Here is a 21,123-nt window from a genome sequence, read left to right on the forward strand (position 1 = left end):
CTTCACTTCTGTCTGCAACAGAGGCAGTGATCAAAACTCCTATGACAGCGTGGTCAAAACCTTAAAACCCCTGTCATACTGAGGATTTGGGATAAAAATTTCAACGAATCGACTCATCAGTTAATCAAGAAATCTGTATGTTATTTTGTGCTGATGAGAAGTTTATTTTCAGCCCAAATACATCTTTTCATTTAGGATTTTTTTTTTTTTTTCTAAAAATGTCAGGGCTATATTCACAAGGATGCTATGAAGTGGCAGCCACAGACCTGGAAGCAGAGCTCTGGTGCTTCACAAAGTGGGGCTGTAGTTTCAGCTGCAGGAAACTGAGGCACTTCTTGGTTCTTGATCCAAGCATCACCTCCCTTGCAGAAACAGTCACCAGTCCCCAGACAGCAGATTCGTTCAGAGTACTTCAATATTTTATACAACATAGAAGATGAAAGACAAATTCTTCATATGGTCTTGCACTTTGATGCATGCCACAGTGCACCTGGCAAACCTGGCTATTCCTGATGCACCAGCTGTGCCCCCTGCCTACTCCTACCTAAGGGCTCTTTCCCCTTTTCCCTGCTCCCCCTGCTTCTCCCTCCTGCTTGTACATCATACAGTATTCACTCCCCTCTGCCATCTGTTGTCACTCTCCCTCTGCTTTTTTGCCAGACTTTCTCGCATCTCTTGCTTGCAATAAGGTCTCACTCACCTGTTCTCACTTTGCCTCCACACAGCACAGGAACCCTTGCTCAGACTACAAAAAAAACACACATCAGAAGTCTCATTCAGTGAATGCCTCCAGTTTTGCACAGAAGCCAAGGGGCATGGGTGAGTGCGTTTGGAGCGGGAGATGTTGCGAGTCTCAAAGCCTTGAGACAGTTTGGTTCTGAGGTGTAACCAGGACACTCACCTCAATGTAAAAAGTAGGAAGTTTCCCTGGATGTGAAAGAACAGATCTGGTTGGGGATATCCTGACCCCAAACTATGCTGCAGTCCAGTGACTGAGATGCTTCCCCAGGACATGGAAGGCCTGTCTCAAGCAAAGCCAAGACCCATATCATGTACGACTACCATTGCCATTGCATTAGGCAGCACTCATTTCCTATGACAGAAATTTCCTATGCTGAAATGAAAATATGTCAGTGTGAAAACACTGAAATGAATCTTTGGCTTTCAATTTTTTCCCTTCATTTTTTCTTGTACAAAACTACACGAACCTGCAGGTTTGGGGATGACTATGAGTTGAAATGGCTTGACCCTATGAAGGCTGTGCTGTTGGACAAAGAAGCAGGTCACACATCCTTGAGCAAGAAAAAACTGGTAGGTAAGTTTTCTTTCTCACCATACCACCCCTTCATGGGCCTGAGACATCTGGATACTGAATCTAACTTTAGAAGTAATTGGCCAAGATCATCCACTTATTCCCTGGAGAGTCAAGAGGAATGTCTTCTTTCTGGAGAGATCCACAAGAGGTTGTGTATTAGCACTGAAATGGACAACCAGTCATAACTGAGGTCTGGAGTTTCATGAGATGTGTAATGGCATCACAGCACAGCCAGCTCAACAGCATGGGCAAAAATGAGCTTTGCCACCTAGTCAATGAGTGACGAAGTAATGTATTCTGTCTGTCCTTGTCATTCTTGACATCACAACTCAGTTCTGAGCTCTGAGGCCTGCCCAAGACCTCCTGGTGCTGGTTGACAGAGAAGCAGAAGTCTCCCAGAATACTCTTCTCCTTTCCTTCCCCTCTGCTATGGTACAGGATGGACGTCATCAGACCCTCTTTCATTCCCTCAGTCCTTCTTGCCCTCCTTCCACAGTTTTGGAACTTGTTCTCTCAGCCCTCCCTTGCTCCTACCACCTCCTCCAGCCCTCCCAGCTCCTCCTTCTTTCCATACAGATTTACCCTTCCATCTTCTCACTCCCAAAGCACAGGACTTCTTTCCTGAGGTTGCCCACCCTCCACCATGCTATTCACACTGCCTTATCACTGTGCTTATGGAACTCTCCACCACAACCACCACCACCACCACCTGTGCAAGCTCTCTCTGCCTCCCAATGCACCTCAAGCTGAGATGAAGAAACCTTTAGGAAGACTGCAATGACAGCTTGCCTCTCTTGCTTGTTTTCATGTCACAGCACACACATAGTGCCATGCCCTCTGAAGCAGGCCCTGTATTTAGCCTGAAATTGTGCATAACCCCAGACCCTCCTCAGCTGCAGAAGACAAGCTAGTATTTGCTTCTCTGGGGATAATATTGCTGTTAAAAAATAACCACATTTAGTCTTACTGCAGCTCCCCAAGACCATTTATTTTTTCTCTATTTTTATGCAAGGGGTATGCCCTGAGGCTGGGGAGCCCTCAGTGCCTTGTGCAAATCAATCTCCACTTTGTATCTTCTTTCTCCGGGCACCAGAAGCCAGAGCCACGTTCAGGTCATCCTGAAGATTGGTGCAGATTCACCCTAGAGGAAGTTCTCTGCTCTGGAGAAATACTGAGGAGCTTTCTAACATCACTGGGGGCTGGGGGGGGGAAGCCTTAATTATTACCAGAGTAGTCTAAAATGTCTTACAAAGAAGCCACACCCCAGGAGAACACAGTCAAAGTGCAGATTCTTACCAACAAATGTGGGCACCCAAGTACTCACAGTGTGCTTGAGACAGCTCCAGGGAGGACTCGCAAGAGGAACTCCTGACCTTACTGCTCTCAGTGATAAGCTGACTGTGGACTTATAGAAGGCTAGAACTTCACTCAAAGGAACCTGATCTATAAACATTCACAGCATTTCTCATATTCCTTCTGAAAGACGTAATTAGTCCAGAATGATGCTTTCTTAGCACCTAATTGCTTTCTGAGGAAATGTTAATGTGGCCAATTGAGTCCCATCAAATTGATTTCCTTGTAGTAATAAAAATAAGAATTCTTATTAAATAACTCATTATGTTATGTTACGATATACCATAGTATATTGTATAGCAGTATTAATTACTGCTTGTTCTCATTTTATCATGTAATACCATCAAATTATTTTTTTTAATACAAGTAAATGCTGATTTTTTTAGTTCTGCAACTTCCTTTCCCCAGGTTTAGAAGGGAAAATTTCTTTTAAAATGGTAGTGAATAAAAGTTGTAAAACTTTAAATATTTATAGCCTTAAAGATCAAAAAGTGGAAAAAAGCTCTATTTCTAACCTGTTATATTTGAACTGAACAAAGAACGTTGCTAAAAAAATAACATCCTAGGAAGAAAACCAAATCTCATTAGTTTTTAGGAGGTCTGATTCAATATTATTTTGCATGCTTTGAGGTTGTGAGACTGAAACTCCTTCCTGTTTACCTGTAGGCTCATGGTGAGAAGTGTCTGGCAGCTGACAAAGACTGACAGTTGATTCAGTTTTTGTATGTGAAAGTGAGCAAGTCAAGGGAAGAAGAACTCAAGCCTCTGTCCTGCAACCACATTTAATGTAAAAGTCTCTGATGCTTCTGCATATGAAGCCACATAATAAATAGCCCTAGCTTGAGAAATCACCCATATGTTTTGGTTTCCATTCCAAAAAAGCAATTAAGCACCTGCTTATGCTGAGGTTCTAGAGTATCCCCGTTGTTTTTGTGGTAGACTGTGAAAGGATGAACATCAAGTACAGATCACGCTCCTCAGGAGCATGCCTGGGGAGCCATCATTACTGGAAATAATCCGTAGTAAGTCAACTGAAGAACTTAACTTCAAGAGAATAAGGATTTTATTTGGGTTTTTTTATAAAATCTTCATTGCATAAAAAAATTATACAAGCAGATAGATAGATAGATAGATAAAAGAACTCTTACTTGGCTGTTGAAACTCCCAGATGGAGAACCTTGCAAAGGTCTGTTTCTCTCCATTGCCTATACGCAAGAGTGCCTTCAATGACTAGCTCTGGTGTAGACCACTGTAGTGCAAATGCCCAGACCTAGGTGAGACAACCATCACCCCTGTCTCAGATAACCCAAACACAAGGTCTGTCCAGAGGCTCAGAAGGCCCACAGGCTGCAAGCTGAGGTACCAGATCTGCTGTCATCTGGGGGAGGAAGGAAGCACCCCATGGTGCCTGCCTGCCCAGAGGAGCCTGAACCCCTTCCAACACGGGTGCAGCAGCGCACTCTGCAGAAGGCAGGGCGGCTGTGAGCTGTGCTGTGAAGGTGGTCCTGGCCATCCTCGGTGCAGTAATCCAGAACACTGGCCCAGGCAGTGGAAAAGCCTTCAGTCTGGACAGGCTCAGGCTCCCTGTTCCCACTTTCTGGGATAATCTCCTAAGCACATGGCTGGGATGCACACCCTTTCCAGTCCTTTTTGTGAAGCTGGGCCACGCTGCTGAGAGGAATACAAGATCTGAGTGACAAGGTCTTATAAGCAGTAATAATCAAAACATAAGCCTCTTCCAGAAACCTACCATCCACCAAGAGATGGACAATGTTGAGATGTGGTCCTTACTAAAGTAATTTGTGTAGTTCATGCAAAGCCTCTCCCATGGAAAAGTTGGTGGAGCACAGACTTGCTGACACATCAAGTCCTGCTTTGTCAGCTGTGCTTTGCTGAGAAGAATGGACTAGATCCCTACGTCCTCTAGCTTCTCTGGATTTTTGACATGCTTTATACTCAAAACACAGGTTTAGCTCTTCTGAAAGAGAACTAAACCCAAACCATCATAGCCAAGTGCTTGAGCTAAGAAACTGTTGTATGAAAGTGCATGTTGGTGACATTTCTATTCTCTCTTCCTCTACCAACATCCCAAATGCAGGGAGTGACACTTCCCTCCCCGCTAAGTTTTTTTAAATAAAACACACACATGCCTAGGCAAAGAGACTTCAGGGCTGTGGAAAGGACATACATACACATATGTCCAGGGTTTGTTTTCTAAATCATAAGAAAGGAGAAGGGTGCAAAACGCACATCTGTTTGCAGTGTTACAGTCCACACTGCTTGAAGCATTTTCTTTCTCAGCCTGCCGTTTTGGTGGGGAGAATCCACTTTGGGGTGCTGAACCCCTCAGCACCCACACACAGAGATCCCTGTGCCACCTTAGGTTCAGTGTGGAGGTGCCTGCTCCCCAAAGGCAGCCTGTGCTCTTGCCTGTGCTCTTGCATGGAACTGGCCTTTACTAGCCTTCAGGCTAGTGGGTTTATATAGTGCTTAGGCTCAGAAATGCCTTTCAGTGAAACAGGTATGTTCAGCCAAGGGAATCAGGGTTTTAGGGGCAGAAAGGTTTTTATGCACATAGGACCTAACTCCTGATGTTTCAGCATGCCTGGCTTTCACCTAGAGACCCCCTGTGCATAAAAGTATCATACATCCATACATACATCAAATGCCTGTACAGAATGCAATGTATGCTGCCCCTTTAAATAACTTTTTTTTTTTCTCTGTTCGGCACCACAAGACTGAAGTAATGTTGAGAATATTGCTCTAAGCGTCTTCAAGCCATTGCCCAGTCATTTCTACACTTCATCACATAAGCTTCACTCAACAGTAAAATGTACTTGGTCACAGTTATGCAGAAGACACTGCAAATCCTCTTTTCAATGGAGGTGATCAGCGTCACCTCCTCTGGCCACCTGCATATTCTTAATGTGAAACAGAAATCATGTGCAGGGCATGGCATTAGTTCCCAGACTGCAGTGGAAGGGTAAGATGGATTTTTTTTACTGTACTTGAAAAAGTAAATTAGAAGTGAGGAAGGAGTTAATAGTTGCAAAATACACGGTCATTTCCTGAGCCCTGTGGTTGGATGGTACAAACTTTCAACTATTTCTAATTCTTCTCTGTCACTTAAGAGGCTTTCAAGGTGCACTGTACATCCCAGACCAGGTAAGAAGTACAGCTTTTCACTTCTTGATTGTTTGTTCAGAATTGTTTTTCAGTGGAGTCAGGCTCAGTCAAGACTGATTTGTTCTCCCTCCTATTATTTACATCTGAAGGGAGAACAAAGTTCATTGCAATCCAAGAAGTGTGTGTCTTTGTGCCAGATGACTGTGAACTGTAGAAATAAAGAACAAACTGTATGGGTTAATAATAGAGCAATGACAATGAAGAAGTTATGTTACAGATAGTCAGAAGTCAGAATTATTACAACAAATACTGCAGTAAAAGAGAAAGAAAATTCTTACCACCAGTTTTAAGGAGTTAACTCTGCACAAATCGCTATCAAAATAAAGGGTTCCTAGGTGTACAGTTTGCTTTAGCAAGGAGAGTAGTAAAAATTGTAGCATGTCTTCAAGCGTATTTTTAAAAGGAGGAAGAATGAGCTTCTACCTATTTGGAGAGAAAAAAAAAAAAACCAACAGATCATTTTAGACCCGTTTTATTTGTAAATCTGGACCTGATATCTATCTTTAGTTATTGCAGAGTCACGTATTGTAGTCATCCTGAGACTCTTCTTGAGGTTTGCAGCAATCAAACACACACGCAGAAGTGTCTGTGGAACCATATCATAAAATGATATAATTTCAGCGGGGTCTTTTGATGCATGAAAACTGAACTCAGACAGACAGGCACCAGAAGGAAGTCTCATAACACAGTGCACTCTTGCATACTGCATTTGTTGTCTCTTAATAGCCAGGGAGAGAGACTATTTGCGTGGAAGTTTTTTAAATAGTTCAGAAAAAAACATAAAAAAGCCATCTGTAGGGCAGTTATTATAATAATGTGCTGACACCAAGTTGCCCTACAGAAAGTGAAATTGTATGTGTTGTGAGGATTCCTGGGTGAAGTCGTACACTGGAGGTTCAGGTTTCTGGCATTTGGGTTTTTTAAGTCTTTGCTTGTATTCAGTTTTAATGTTTAGATGTTGGATGCTTGGCTCTGCTCAGTGTTTGGTATCCACTTTCTGGATTTTATACACAGTGGTTGGCAGAATCTAGCTGGGTTTTCAAAAGCGTTTGATTCAGACACTTAAGTCCCATCAGTGTTTGGACTTAATTCCCAAATCACCTCCAGCCTACTTGTGAGATTACCACTACAGTTGCACTTGAACCTCTGTAATGAATTTCACCCTTAAAAGGCTGTGTGAGCCACGGAAGTTTTGTCACTGTCATCTACAGGTGGGGAACTTGGATGAATCCCAGTTGATGCCAGACTTGTGCCCTGGTTTTCACAGCTCCCCAGTGCAGGTTATCTGACCAAGAATCCCATGTCTTCCCTTGCAAACAGCTGTATGTCCTTTGTCCATTTAGACGCAGCCAGAGAGCACATCACCATTCTGCTAGGGAAGTCCATGGCATGGGCAGAAGCATTTGCATCAGCCTTAATCTTCTCAGTTTGAGTATTGACACTAAGCAATATGCTGTTCCTTACATCTCTGTACGGCCTTAGCTGCAGCCTGTGCTACAGCTTGCAAGATGAAAGCAGGCTGAGGTGTGCCTACCCATCCTGCAGTCACATTTCCCAGTTACTGCATAGGCACAGCTCAAGGGACAGTACTAAGCAGCTTTGTGTGGGAAGAGCAAACTGAACCTGGGCCTCCCCTGTCACCAGCCAGCTGCTTACCCACTGCTCCTGCCTTCATTTTTTAGCATCTCTTCAGGTGCCTTTATTGAAAGTATTTACTTGCCTTCTGCCTTTCAGGGCGGGTTTGGGTTCAACTCGGATACATCTGCCTGTGTAGACAATTTTGCTCTCACTGATGGCTGTAAGCACAAAAAAAGGCCAATTTAGGTGATTTAAAACGTTTGCTTTCAGTGCTTTTTCAGCATGAGTATCTTTGGTGTGGGAAAAGGGTGTACTCAGCTCTCTGTCAGGGGGAGGCGCACGTTGTATGTAGTGGCATAACAGGACGGAAAAGAAACAAACCCTAGAAAATGTGGTCTCTCACAGTAACTGCTCTGTTCTGGTCGAGTGGCTAGTGGGGAGAAACCCAGCAGGCCACAATCCAGCCTCAAGAAGTTATCCTGTGGTGGGCTCCCTCTGTCCTGCTCAAAAATGAAGAGACACCAGGACTGTTTCTCCATGTATTTAAAAGATGTGTTGGTGTTTTGCACACGTATTGCCGCCTAACAACTTTACTTCAAATGTGCATAGGTTCCAGATAAAAAGTTGTTTTGAAGCAGAAGTTCAGGGAGCTTCACCGCTGACAACTGATGTTTGTAAAGCCTCCAGATGGACAGAAGGTTGTTTTTCATTCAGGCATATTTATTGACACCATTCTCATGTTTTTCACAGCATTCAAAAGGAGCTTGAAAGTGGAGCTTTCCTCCAAAAAATGTCTTTGTAGAAATGGGAGCATTTGGCCCTTGACTGCTGCCTCAAAAATTCCTGGATGAAATGACCTCATTTTACAAGTAAATGTCTTTGGGACTGTTGTTTGGTCTTGTTTACTCTTACTGCCAGCTCTCGAATAGGAAGGTCAAGTTGGTGTTCCTCCTGGGCTTCCTATTTATCCACAGGAAACCTGAGAGGAGCTTTTAGCCTGAGAATTAGGTTTGATACTTTAAAAGAGGTTCAAAATGTGTAATATAATCCAATTTTTGTCTAAATTTAGGTGCTAAGCAATGAGAAATATCCCACAGGCCTTATTTTCTACATCCTTTTAATTTGGTAATGTCAGTTTGATCTGTCTCTTTTCCATATATTTTTGGTCAGAAGCCTTCCATTGTTAGTGAAATTTTCCATTTATAGTCTTATTTTTCAGTGTTGTTGAGTATTTAACTAAAGCTAAATACACAGATAGACAAAGACAGAGAGAGATCTGTGCATACATCATGCAACAGCTCAGGTTTTTTTAAATGCTGGATTTTAGCTCTGGTTCAGTCATAGAGAGATTCTGGCTTTTTACACACAGACTGATGAGGGGCCAAGAGTTGCTCAGGCTGGGGCAAGGCATCTACAAGCTTGTTCATCAAGAGCTGCACATTTTTGTTGCATTTTCACACTAGTGCATGAGGAAATCATGCTCAGCAGCTGGTGAATTTAAAATAATTTTACCCTTACATCCTTGTTCTCCCAACTGCTGATTAAGTCTTGAAATAACAACAGAAATTACACACCAGTATGGTCATGATGAGGCAGCTAGGGTTATTTACTACTAGATACACTGCACCTGATTCAGATCGGCAAAACTAAGAAGGGAAAATATCAAATCACCAAAAAGTATGTGCTCTTTTATCTTCTCTTCATCTTCAGATGTGGATATTATGCATCTTTAGTAATCCTGCACAGGTACATTTTACAGCTAGTGAATGGTGCTTTAAGGCTATGAAAGGCAGTGTTAGTGCTTGTCACTGTTCGGCATTATCTTTAGATGTACTCCTTTTAAGAAATTTTTTTTTTTGTAACAACTGATTCTTAAAATATTTTTTTCTTTTTGGTCCTTTCTGCAGCTTTTACTCAGAGGAAATCTGATCTGCTGCAGCACAGAAACATCAGCAGTGACCACGGCGAGACAAATTCCTTGGGGAGCTGCCTGTAAGTCTGATCAACATTTAAGATGAAAAGTTTTGCATTTTCTTTGGCAGGATGTTACACGCAGAGTTTAGCTGTATGAGGCAGTTGCTGAGGCAATAAGAGAATATTCAGGAACACAAGCCTCTGCTTTGAGTAGGTGAGTAAGCACAAAGAAAGGAATCATCTTGTAAAGACTTTTTATTTGGATTATTTTTTCTGCACAACCCCTCATAAATATGATCGGTCTTCAAGACTCTCTAAATCATGCCCAATTGAAATCCTGTTCTCCCAGGATCCTGGGCAGACTAAGTAGACCCCACTTTGGGCTACCATGGAAGGCAGGGAGCATAAGCCTTTTGTACTTGTGTTACTTCACTTTGTGACAGTCAAGCAATGCAGGGATCAAGGGGAAATCCTCCTGGAGCACAGATGGTGGCTGAGGGGATAGGAAACTGTGGATAAGCAGGAACAGAAATAATGAGGGACAGGGAGGAAAAAAAAAAAAAGAGAGAAGAGGAAAACTGGTAGTACGAAATCGAGGTGGGTGAGGACAGAGGGCGGTGTCTGGGCAGCGGTTAACGGCAGAAGGGCAGCCTTTGGGTAACATGCTGCAGATGATGTAAGTGGGTTTGTCGAGGACAGCAAGGCATGACCCCCTATCAGCTCTTTTCCTCAAATGCTCTGGAGAAAAACCTGAAATATCCAGGTCCCAGTAACCCAAAAATAAATCTTCAAAGACAAAGCAAGTTTGTCTGCTCCCTCTAGTGGTCTAGACAGAAAAGACGTTTTTACCCAGCTAATTTTGCATTACAGGCATTTGCTGGGACCAGTCATGCCCTGGTCTTTAGCTTATTTGACACATCTGTAATAACTGTTCTCAGCCCCTGAAACATGGAGACTACATCTAAAATCCTTTTTGGGAATGGTCCCTGGTCTATGATAACTCCTAAACTACACAAGGTGGTTGTGTGGGGCCCAGACTTGCTTGTGGGAGCATTAGTTGGTGTGAAACTAAACTGTGCCAGAACAGTCACAGCCCAGGGAACTGACTTTCATAGCCTGACAGCGCTTAATTTACTAATATCGACATACCCTTCTTGTAGTAACATCTGCCTTGTGCATGTGGTATAGTCCTCAGTCTCCTAAGTGTAAATATTGCAGAACACTTTGACACAAAACATCAATCAACAGTCCATTCAGAGGAACACCATTACCTGTCTCCTTGATCAGCTCTCACCTACTTGCTGCTGGAGGACACATGCTGACTGAGAGGTAGGACAATAGGAAAAGGCAAAGTAGCCTTGTGAGTTTAGTGACTAAGCAATGTCCTGGAAAACAGGATTCTGCCACCGATGCTACCTCAAAAGTCTTCTGCGATGCTGAGAAAAGGGCACCTCCATAAGAAAAGGATACGTGAGAAGTGCCTTAAATGGAGCTGGGGTGGAACTTCAGAGCTTCGGCTCCAAGGAGGAGCAATTCTCATACACCCTCTGACTACTGGGGAATTATACCCTAGCAGTTGCTTCTCATAATGTAAGATAGCAGTATTTAAGATAGCAGTACCTAAGATACTTAAGAACAAGTATAGAGCAGATATTCATTTGCAATTATAGAGCAATTGAATTTTGGCAGGACTGAGAGAACTTGCATAGTGCCATTCGAGAGCATGCTTAAAGCACATCAGTAAGACTACGCTGCTTCTTTAGAAATACAAGTACTTTCTTTCCAAACACAGTCACAGAGTAGGAAATTGCTAACTCCTCCTCTACAGCACCCTCCTAGGAGAAAGAGCAAGCATGTTCAACACTCTCTTTGAAAAGTATTTAAAGCCTTATCCTTCTCCTTCCTTGCTAGCTAGATGGTATGCTAGCTTCCACAGTCTGGGCCGATTAGCATCTGACCAGTTGAGGCTGGGAGAGCAGGCAGTGGTCATGGGACAAAAGAGGAGCAGGTGCCTGAAATATTGTTCAGCTCGAAGGCAAAAGACCTCATTTCTAGTCTTGTCTTCAAATACACTATTTCACATTAAGTAGTCACCGAATAACCCCAAAGGCCAATCTAAAGAGTAGGTACCAGGCCACGTCCACTCCCTTACAGTGGATGACTGCCCCTGTCACTAGGCTAGAGAATCTCTTGCCCTCTTGCATGGCATTTTCGTCTTTCCCTGGGCTGTCATACTGATAATAATTTTTTGTTGCGCATCTTTGATATGAAACATGAACAGTACCCAACAGCTTTGTGGTTAAAACAATCTTCTGCTGAGATAATAAGTCCCATGGTCAGACTTGGGAGGCAACTCAAGGCATCTATTTCCTGACCTTAACCGCTGCTCTGTCATGTAGACAGGGAAGTGTTTCTCTTGTATCAACTGTCTTAAAAGATTGTAGCAAGTCATATTCAGTCTCCAGAAAGAAAAGGCAACAGGGGATTTTCATAAAAGGAACATTCACAAAGAGGTTCAAGGCTCAGGTCTCACACTAGTTTACTTGTGAGACAGAGGATGTTCTGTGAGACTCACAAAGATTTTTATTTCCAAGTTTTCATGTTTCCAAGGCTCATCCATAGTCTTCTCCAGATGACCCATGTGTGTGGCATGTGAAGGCTGCTGACTTCACACTGTTCCTCACCATTTTACTGGCTATTTCATATCCCATTCTGAGACACCTAAATCTTCATTGGTGCCTTAAACTTTCCACCCACGTGATGCTCATCTTACAGAGCCTGAAATCTTGTTTCAGATCTGGCTTCAAGGGGTTAAGCTTTCAGAAACAGGCACCAAGTGAGTTCCTCATTTTCAAATGCTTACTGAAAGACACCTGGGTCTGACTTGCAGTCAGACCTGCAGAAGCATTGAGTACTCACAGATCCAGATCCAGTCAATAGAAATGTGGCTTTGAAACAGTAACATTTTATGTGACATCAAATACCCTTAGAAATCATGTTCTCGGCAGCTCAGGGCCTCCATTCCTCTTTCCTGTTTGTAATATGGGGTTAAATAATCTTCACATTAGAAGAAGGCTGCAAAGAAGAAATGTGCAGGTCTTTTTGAAGCACTTTGATACTATAACACTGGATGCCACAAAAAAGTCCGCAAAAAGTCATTTCTTTGGTACAGAGGACAAGAGTTTGAGCAGCGTACTATACATAGGGCATAGTGTCACTCCTTCAACAATGAAAGGAAGAAAGTCTTAATCTTTCTCATGGGGTGTTTTGCATTTGGAAAATTGCTGGGAGGGCATTGGTTCCAACAAAGATCAAATGGAAATGGGCAGGCTTAAGTCTGTCCATTTTCCAGCTGCTGACTGATAAAGTTGCTTCTCATAACGGAAGATAGCAGTATTTAAGATAGCAGTACTTAAGATACTTAAGGACAAGTATGGAGCAGATATTCATTTGCAATTATAGAGCAATTGAATTTTGGCAGGACTGAGAGAACTTGCATAGTGCCATTCGAGAGCATGCTTAAAGCACATCAGTAAGACTACGCTGCTTCTTTAGAAATACAAGTACTTTCTTTCCAAACACAGTCACAGAGTAGGAAATTGTTAACTCCTCCTCTACAGCACCCTCCTAGGAGAAAGAGCAAGCATGTTCAACACATGGACAACTTTGGAAAATTGCTGGGAGGGCATTGATTTTAACAAAGATCAAATGGAAATGGGCGGTGTTAAGCTTGTCCATTTTCCAGCCACTGACTGATAAAGTTTCTTGGTGGCTGGTTGGGTGGCTCTCTTCAGCTTGTTGGTTTCCAGCTTTTCACTAGTAGGATCATTAAACTGCAAAGCAGGAGCCTGCTGATGAAATTCTGGCTGCCAGGGTTTTCAGCAGTTTATTTGTGCAGGCTGTTAGAGCAGAGGCCTTCCTGAGGTATATGAGCATCGTGAGTATTTTGACAAGGAAGGAAAAGACAAGACATTTTCATGAGGGACACCTTCTGCTCCCCTCAATCCCAGGTCTCTGCAAAGCTGATGATCTCAGTTGCACAGTGGTTAAATAATCAATGCACTAATCAAAGCTGTTGTGGTCATTAGAAATAATAAATCGGCAAAAAGTTTGCACCTTATCTATAATTGCAGCGAACAGATGTTGGCTGCTAGTACAAGAATGTGGGATTGACTTAAGCAGGAGCAAGACCAAGGCCTTAAGTTTAATGCAACACTGCTTTGTGTGCACATAGCATCTCTTTATGAGCCCAGTTTGTGACCTACATGTCATGCTTGTCAAAGAAAATATCTGGGACCCTCTCACACATTTCTCCTGTGGTGTGTAAAGATATCATTAACACCTCTAAAAGGCTGAAGAATGATGTTTCCTGCTGGGTGTCTGGTTTTCATGATCTCAGCAATTCTCTGTTGTATAGATACGTAACTTTAAAATCTGGTCTTGGTGGGTAAAATAGCCTCACAAACTCATCACGGAGGCGTTTCAAGTCCAGCATATGTTACATGTCTGAGATTTTAAATCATATATTCTTCTGAAATTATTTTTTACAGTTTTTAAATGAAAAGTTTTCCATCAACAACACTTCTCAGAGAAACTAACAGGACATGGCATAGTTTTACGTATTATAGTAGGCTGATAGGTTTACTCAACTCACGTCTGTTCCTGTGAATGTTTGTGGGCTGTCTTACATGAGTACACGATTACCACTACACGAGAGGCAGAAATTGTAACTGATCTGGATATCAATAACATAGACAGTTGGTCTATGCTCAGCTTGAGAATGTTTACACTGAATGGTGTGGATTCTCAGCACTTCACAGTTTTTGCTGCTGCAGTACTGCAGAAAGGAACTTTGAACTCTCTCACAGCAGTGCCTAGGGATCAGTTTGTTATACAGGGAACACCAGCATGTGGAAGGATTATTCCTATGCCAGTTAGCAGTAGGAGGGCAGAGAGACAAGCTGTATTACAGAAATATCAGCTCCTTTGGTTATGCCTACTCTTCTAGCTGCTCTAACTTGTCTTTGGGACTAGCGTAGTCAGGAGTGTAGAAGGAAAAATAGGTGGTCAGAAACATCTTTGCCTGCTTCTAAAGAGCAGGGGGGCACCTGGCAATTTGACTTCCTCATGTTTGAAATAAAATATGTAGTGTTGCAGTCTGTCATTGCCGACAATTTCACGGTTCAGAGTAACATGCTACAGGAGCTGCAAATGCTCCTCTATGCCAACCTGCCTCAGCAAAGAAGTTGTTTTCACCTTCCATAGATCATCGACTTAAACTTTTCTAGTAAATCTGAAAACAGGACATTAATAAGTAGAGGTTTGCTCATAAATGACTGGCCACAATTTCAGAGTGTGCCAGGCATTAGAAATAAAGTCACACTTCTATAATGAAGATAAGTTTATGTCCAGCTGTGGGCCAAAGAGAGACAAATGCTAAACGCTCTTGCTTCCTGTTTCCTCCAATGGAAGACAGATGTATTCACTGGGTCTTGGCTCATTCATAAATTGGATCTGTCATGTGTTGAGTCAAGCAGGATTTCGTGTAGGATTTGCAGACTGGTTTTTATAACCACTTTAAATACTCTGCCACTTATTCCCAGCTACAATTTTACTGCTTCAAACCCAGGCTGAAAAATCGAAGGGTGAGAGGCATTTTGAGTGGTTAACATGAGACTCACGGTGATACTCTCCCAAAAGGGAGAAGAACACCAACAAGCTCTCCAGTGGCTCTGTGGGCAGTAGAAAACACTAGCCTATTTACTTCCTACAATTCTGTGACTTATGGTGGATTACTACATAGTGAAGATTGTCATCATTGTCGTTGCACATGTCTACAACCTTCTCCAGAGTTATTATGACCATGACACATAGAAAACCATATGCAGTTGCAGAAATCAGGGAAAGGAACTAAAAAACATTAGGTGGAATTATAAATGTCTTAGTCCAAGGCTTTCATCCAATTGGCCATATATTTTAATGCAATGCACAGAAACTTGGTTAATCTTGGGACCTACACCCTCTATCAAATTTAGCTAGAATTAGCTAACACAGTCACATTTATTGTGGGAGAGACGGGAAATACAGACCTGTGAATATAGACCAAAGATCTTTTTCAAATGAAGCTGAACAGCAGCTGGGCTAAGTAGTTGTTTGGGGTTTGTTTATATTCTTGCTTCTAAATTAATGAAAAATGAACAAGTGGAAGTGTTTGATGCCTGCTCTGGCCGGCAGTGACCCAGGGCTCCCACATTCCCCTCTGGATTCTCCCACATCACATCCTTCCCCTATAGATGAGGCCACATGCCTACCACAAACCTCATTTGTCAGGTAAGAAGGTGTACTGAAAAGCCAGAGTCTTTCACTTTTAAGTCTAAGCAGCCTACGTTGTTTCTGTGAACAGTATTTATTGACTGGCTCATAGAAAGCATTGCCTGGCCCAGCCTGTTGGTGCACATTACCCACACTGTGATCGACAGAGTCCTGGTTCTCACCTTCCATTTCTGCGGTCCAGCACCATTCTGCCCTTTTACTTTCTTCTGGGAAGAAGAAAAACATCCAAGCCTCCCCTGAAATAGATTCGGTCTGCACTTTTTTGTGTCAACATTAATGCCTCAATGCTCTCCTCCTCCTCCTCCAGAGGAGGAGAAATGTATTGTAGTGACTGTCTGCTGGGCGCTTATTTCCTTTTTCAAGATCTGAGCCGAAGCTTCATTCTCTTGATGTATAGCCATCAAAGGCAGTGAAGATAGATAACTCACAGTGCTGCTGGTAAATAAAAATCCTACACACTGTTATGTGCTGTCTTATTGCGTCATGCACAAGTGTTAAATGGGATTATATAGAAGCACAAAGTTAAACTCGCAGCAATTAAACTACTAAATAGCTCTAAGGTCAAAATGAAATATTTTCAATTTTATCTATTTATTTTATAACAATTTTATTCACATTAATTTTACTTACAAAATAAATTAATCCTAAACCATCACTAATCTAAGTCCTTTTACATGACCAGGCACACTGCTGAAACGCAGTGCCATAGATTTTGGCAATGCCCTACGTTCAGACAGTTGCACATGACAGAACATTTTTGAACACACATCTGAAAGATACAGTGACTTTAGTGTTAGAACTTTTTTTTTCTGCATTAGGGCTACAAAGATTGCACTGCTGCTGCTGAATCACTACTGTCAATGATGACAAAGGACAAGAGTATTCCCCTTGTGGAGAGAGAGGCAAATACAGCATAATGTTTTAAAAGCCAGCATAGCATTGGAATCACATCAGAATCGTAGAGTACATAAATGTTCTTTCAAATCACTTTGCATTTGTTTTTTTGACACTGACAATCCGGCTGTCCTTAGTGGCAAACCCCAAGGTAAAGTACGTTACTGCACTTGCTCTGTTTTATATACCCTTGATCTAATAGATCTCAAATTAAATAACTGGGTAGAAAAAAATGGTGCTACCCCACACGGGAAGAGTTTGGAAAACAACCTCTCTTCTCATTATTAGAAATAATACCTTCACTTCATGTTTCAGTCTGGGTGGGGGAGAAACCTTTGCTTGTTCTTTCGCTAAAAGTGCACAGTTTCCATTTCTGAAGTTCCTATTAGAATTTCCACTAGTTCCGAATGCCCTCACCCCCCAGGAAAAATAAACACCTAGTTTGGGGCTCTTCTGTGTTGTTTATACACTCTGTTTAAAAGGTTATCAAGTCTTTTTAAACTTTTTGTATGCTTAAAAGCAGGTTGTTTCAACCACTACTTCCTTATTTCTCCTCCCTTCCTCTTAACTCTTTAATATACAATCTCATAGATACCCATGCTTTTCTTCTTTGTTTACAGTCTATGAATAAGTTGATCTATGCATCTTCCCAACCAACTGGGAGTATGAAAGCCAAGCATATTTTCAGATAGTTTCTCATCGGAAAAGCAGATGAAAACCATTGCTGTAATATGGTAACCATTTACTTAGAAGATATTCCATTCTTTTCTAGAATGCCTCAAGAAGTTAGATCTGTTCTGTATCCAGTTTTACAGCAAGTATTCATCCAATTAATTAGTATTAATTTACTGGAATCAGTGGTCTTGTTCTCATGGTTTATAACTATGTTTTTTCCAGACAAAGTCTCAAGATCTCTTATGCTATAACCTCTGCAAACCTTTCAATGACTTCTTAAAACAGTGCAGTACAATTGATAAAATCATGCAAAAGTTATGACAGAAAGCTCTTCAGTAAGTGAGGTTTTGTGCCATCTTTTAGAATGTCCAGTTCCAGCCATATTCAGGGGACTGCATTTGTCAAAACCATGTTCAGATAATTTTCTTTTTAGATTGAGCCCTTCCTTGTACCTTAAAGTGTGATACCCAAATAATGAGACTTCCCAAATCAATTATCAACATAGAAAATTATTTCTTTAGTGGTGGTGGGGCTTTTCTGCCCAAATTATAATCATACAACAATATCCCAAGGGGAAGAATCTCCACAAACTGCAAGGTACTATATGATTTTCTGGTCCTCAGAAGACTGAATACCTCATATTACAAAAGACAGTGTAGGACTTTGTACACTCGATATCTGATGTCTTGTTCATGTCACTAGTCAAGCTAAAGAAAGCCACAGTTCAGCTAAAAAACAGTTTTAAAAGTTTCTTTAGAAACTGGGTGTAAAAAGAGATTGTGGTTTGTTTTGCTCAATTGCAAAAAAAAAAAAAAAAAAGGACAGAGGCACAGGAAAGCAACAAGTACCTAGAGGCAGTCAATACACCGTGCAAATCCACAGAGAGAGCCTAGAGCGCCCACGATCCACAGATCCACACCTCCCCTACCCCAGGCTGTACATAAATAGCCAAAGGCAGCTGCCTGCCCAGGAGTCTCCATGGCCCAAGCTGAGATGTCCCGTGCCTCACTGACTCACAAGTAGGCATTTTAGAGTGAGATCCAGAAAACCAGGACACTGAACAGCAAGCAAGCTATACAACAAGAAATGCCTTGGTCCCCACGAAAACCGTAGCTTTTGGCATTTTGCTGAGGGATTCAAGGAGACCTCTACCTACAACATGTATTTCAACTGATATTTCTGCTGGAGATGCTTATCTCACAAAAAATGGAAGGATCCAAACCAGCAACAACAGTATTGCTTACGTTTCCTAAATATCATTCAATAGGGATGTGGCAGATAGGAATTCATTTCTCTCTTCAGAGTGATGAGATTTGAATCCACACCTCCCACCAAGCAATAAGAGTTTCTATTAGTCACTTCATATAAAACATATAAATTACATTGAAATGGTAACTGCAGTTTGGATGTCTTCTCCTCTCAGGTACTGAATGAAACACTATGGTCTTTTTTTCTCACCCATGGATTTTATATCCCAGTTGCACCATGCACACTGGAACAAATTCAGGTGCAAAAGTAAAAATAAGTTGTAGATTAATAACTTTAACTTGGTGGTTAATGTATTTCTGCAAGAATGGTTGGTTCCAATCAGATTAGTTAAACAGGATTAAAGAGCACATAGCATTGCCACCTTTCTTCTGGCTGTATCCCATGCAGGATCTACTCCAGTAAGTCTCAAATAAGTGCTTTGACTATTTATAGTATACTAGGTCCTCAAAACGATACAGCACAAGGAACAGTCTTTCCACACTCCTCAGCTGTGGATCATTTCAAGCCTTCAGTCTGAATTGTTTATTAGGATATACGTGCTTCTGAGCACTTAGTAACTGGGCTTCGTGCTTCTGACATCAGGCACCCTTAGCAAAAGCTGAGCAGTTGAAGACATCAGTCCTCAGTTTTAACACAGTGATGAGAGTATTTAGATTCCTAAAGCCATTTTTCAATTCTAACATTAAGGTCAAATATTGGAAATTCCACCTGGGAAGAAATCTTTTCACTTGTAGTGTGAGTTTGGGGTGAGTGCCAACAAATGGGTCAGGCTTATGAACATGATGTTGGGCCTGATGTTGGGTGTATAATGTGAGCCACAAACATACACTTGCCTTGCTCTGCCTTCTGGGATTGTGCCCCTTTTGCAGAAGAATCTCCTTGGTTCGTGCAGTCAAATCATCCCTTGGTGAGCACAGTCCCACCCAGGATGGATTGCCTGCGCTGTCTATTGTAAGCCTCAGTGGCAGTCAAGTAAAAGTACTTGCCTTTCTGCTTTTGCAGCAGTCCCAATGGCCTTTCTCTCAGATCAAAAATCCTGGCAGATATTCCATACAGTACTGCCACTCAGTCAGCTAACCAGTCCTCCCAGATCATGGTATGCCCATAGACGTTTGAACTTTTCCTCTGCCAGACTGAGAACAGATATCCTGCCCCAGCAGACTAGGAAAGGCATTCAGCAGAGAAAAGCTGCCTGGCTCAACTCCGTGTTTTTGTAGCATTCTCCCAGACAGATTGCTTCTTCAATGAAATAGAAGCAGGTGCTGTGCTTCCAATTTGAAAAGCCCCTTGTTCTCCTTGTAATACTTGGAGCATCTAATATTTCTTAAACCATCACCAGTGAGGTAACTGAGCAGTGCAAATATATTACTAGTATTAAAAAAAAAATGATAAATTAAATCAGAGTAGAAAAATGATATTTTAAAAGGCACTGAGCACATGAAACAGCACTGGAACTGAAGGCAATCTGATTATCAACCCCAAGGACACACCTACAGTCTTGTCATCTCTCAGAAGCGTCTCACTTCTTAATCATCTACTGCTTGTTATTGCAAGGAGGCATTTTTACAAAAAGATACAGAGAAGATGATAACATTTTCATCTCCTTATTGACATGGCTTTCTGCAGGAAATATAATGATGAAACTCGTTGTGGGTGTTGTCCTCAGCCTACTTCTTCCCAGCACTTTGGAAGTGCTTTTGGAGTGCCAGAGCCATCCTTTTACACAGGGATGTTCAATAAGGTAGATCCTTACTCTAATCTAGAAAGTCATAGTGTTTTTGTTATTGTGCCATTGCAGAGAGGTCACTGACATACTGATCTCCTGGTCAAAGTATTGTTTCTACTTTTTCATTGACAGTTTTGGCAGCAGGAGACCAGCTTACTTTTGCTTTTGCTTTTGCAGAAAGGTGCATGGAAACCAATCAGGAATGCTGCTACTAAAGACTGACTCCTCCAAAATATTTGGATGTCTGATTCCTTTTGAGTACTTAGGCCAAAATTAGCATCTTCCCCAAATATTGTTTTGCTGCAGGTGCTTAAAGAAACAAGAAAAAATGGTCAGCAACTGCAGGGCAAACAAAAGCCAGACATTTAAGTAAAAGTAAACTAGCTAGTTCTCGCTCTTTGCTTCTGTCAGATTATAAATTTGAGTATAGCAAGTAAGAACAAAGCAAGAATGAAGTATGATCCTATTATTCTTGAAGACTGTGAAAGTTATTATTTAATCTATAATTAAAATACAAATGGTAATGGCAAGGAGTTGGCATGTGATGTGACCTAAAAATAGGAGACTGGTATAAACACATGTTCAGCCTAAAAAGTAGTCTGTCTTGTGATTAGTGTGACCATTTCAAAATATTTCCTGTTGTGATTGTATAACCTTCAAAAAAAAAGGATAGGTTTTAGCTGATGAATTGCTAGGTGTCTTCTCTTTTTACTAGTCTTGGTAAAAAAATGATAGATTCCTTTTACAGGAAAGCAACAGGTAAAGAAAACTAAATAACAAGTCTTGGAGTTTGTGTATGGTAGTTTATAACATGATATGACAGAGCGCTTTAAAAACTATCAGTCTATGCGGTGCAAACACAAGTAATTTTTATATGTAG

At 41.7% G+C, this 21,123-nt stretch overlaps 1 protein-coding gene across 9 annotated transcripts in view; it reads left to right on the plus strand.

Annotated features, from left to right (window-relative positions):
- Positions 1–5,557: 5,557 nt before the first annotated feature.
- P2RY8 (P2Y receptor family member 8) overlaps positions 5,558–21,123 on the plus strand; it is a 36,725-nt gene continuing 21,159 nt past the window's right edge. The window contains exons 1-4 of one of the 9 annotated variants that reach the window (XR_008746855.1): positions 5,558–5,833; positions 8,183–8,301; positions 9,340–9,424; positions 10,507–10,675. The gene's annotated coding sequence lies outside the window, so the exon portion shown is untranslated. Of the gene's footprint in view, positions 5,834–8,182; positions 8,302–9,087; positions 9,110–9,339; positions 9,561–10,506; positions 10,676–21,123 lie in introns of those variants that run through there. The other 8 variants (XM_055802107.1, XM_055802109.1, XM_027792193.2 and 5 more) reach the window with 8 other exon arrangements.

The sequence above is a fragment of the Falco peregrinus genome, chromosome 4, assembly GCF_023634155.1.
Source record: "Falco peregrinus isolate bFalPer1 chromosome 4, bFalPer1.pri, whole genome shotgun sequence".
Taxonomy (NCBI): domain Eukaryota; kingdom Metazoa; phylum Chordata; class Aves; order Falconiformes; family Falconidae; genus Falco; species Falco peregrinus.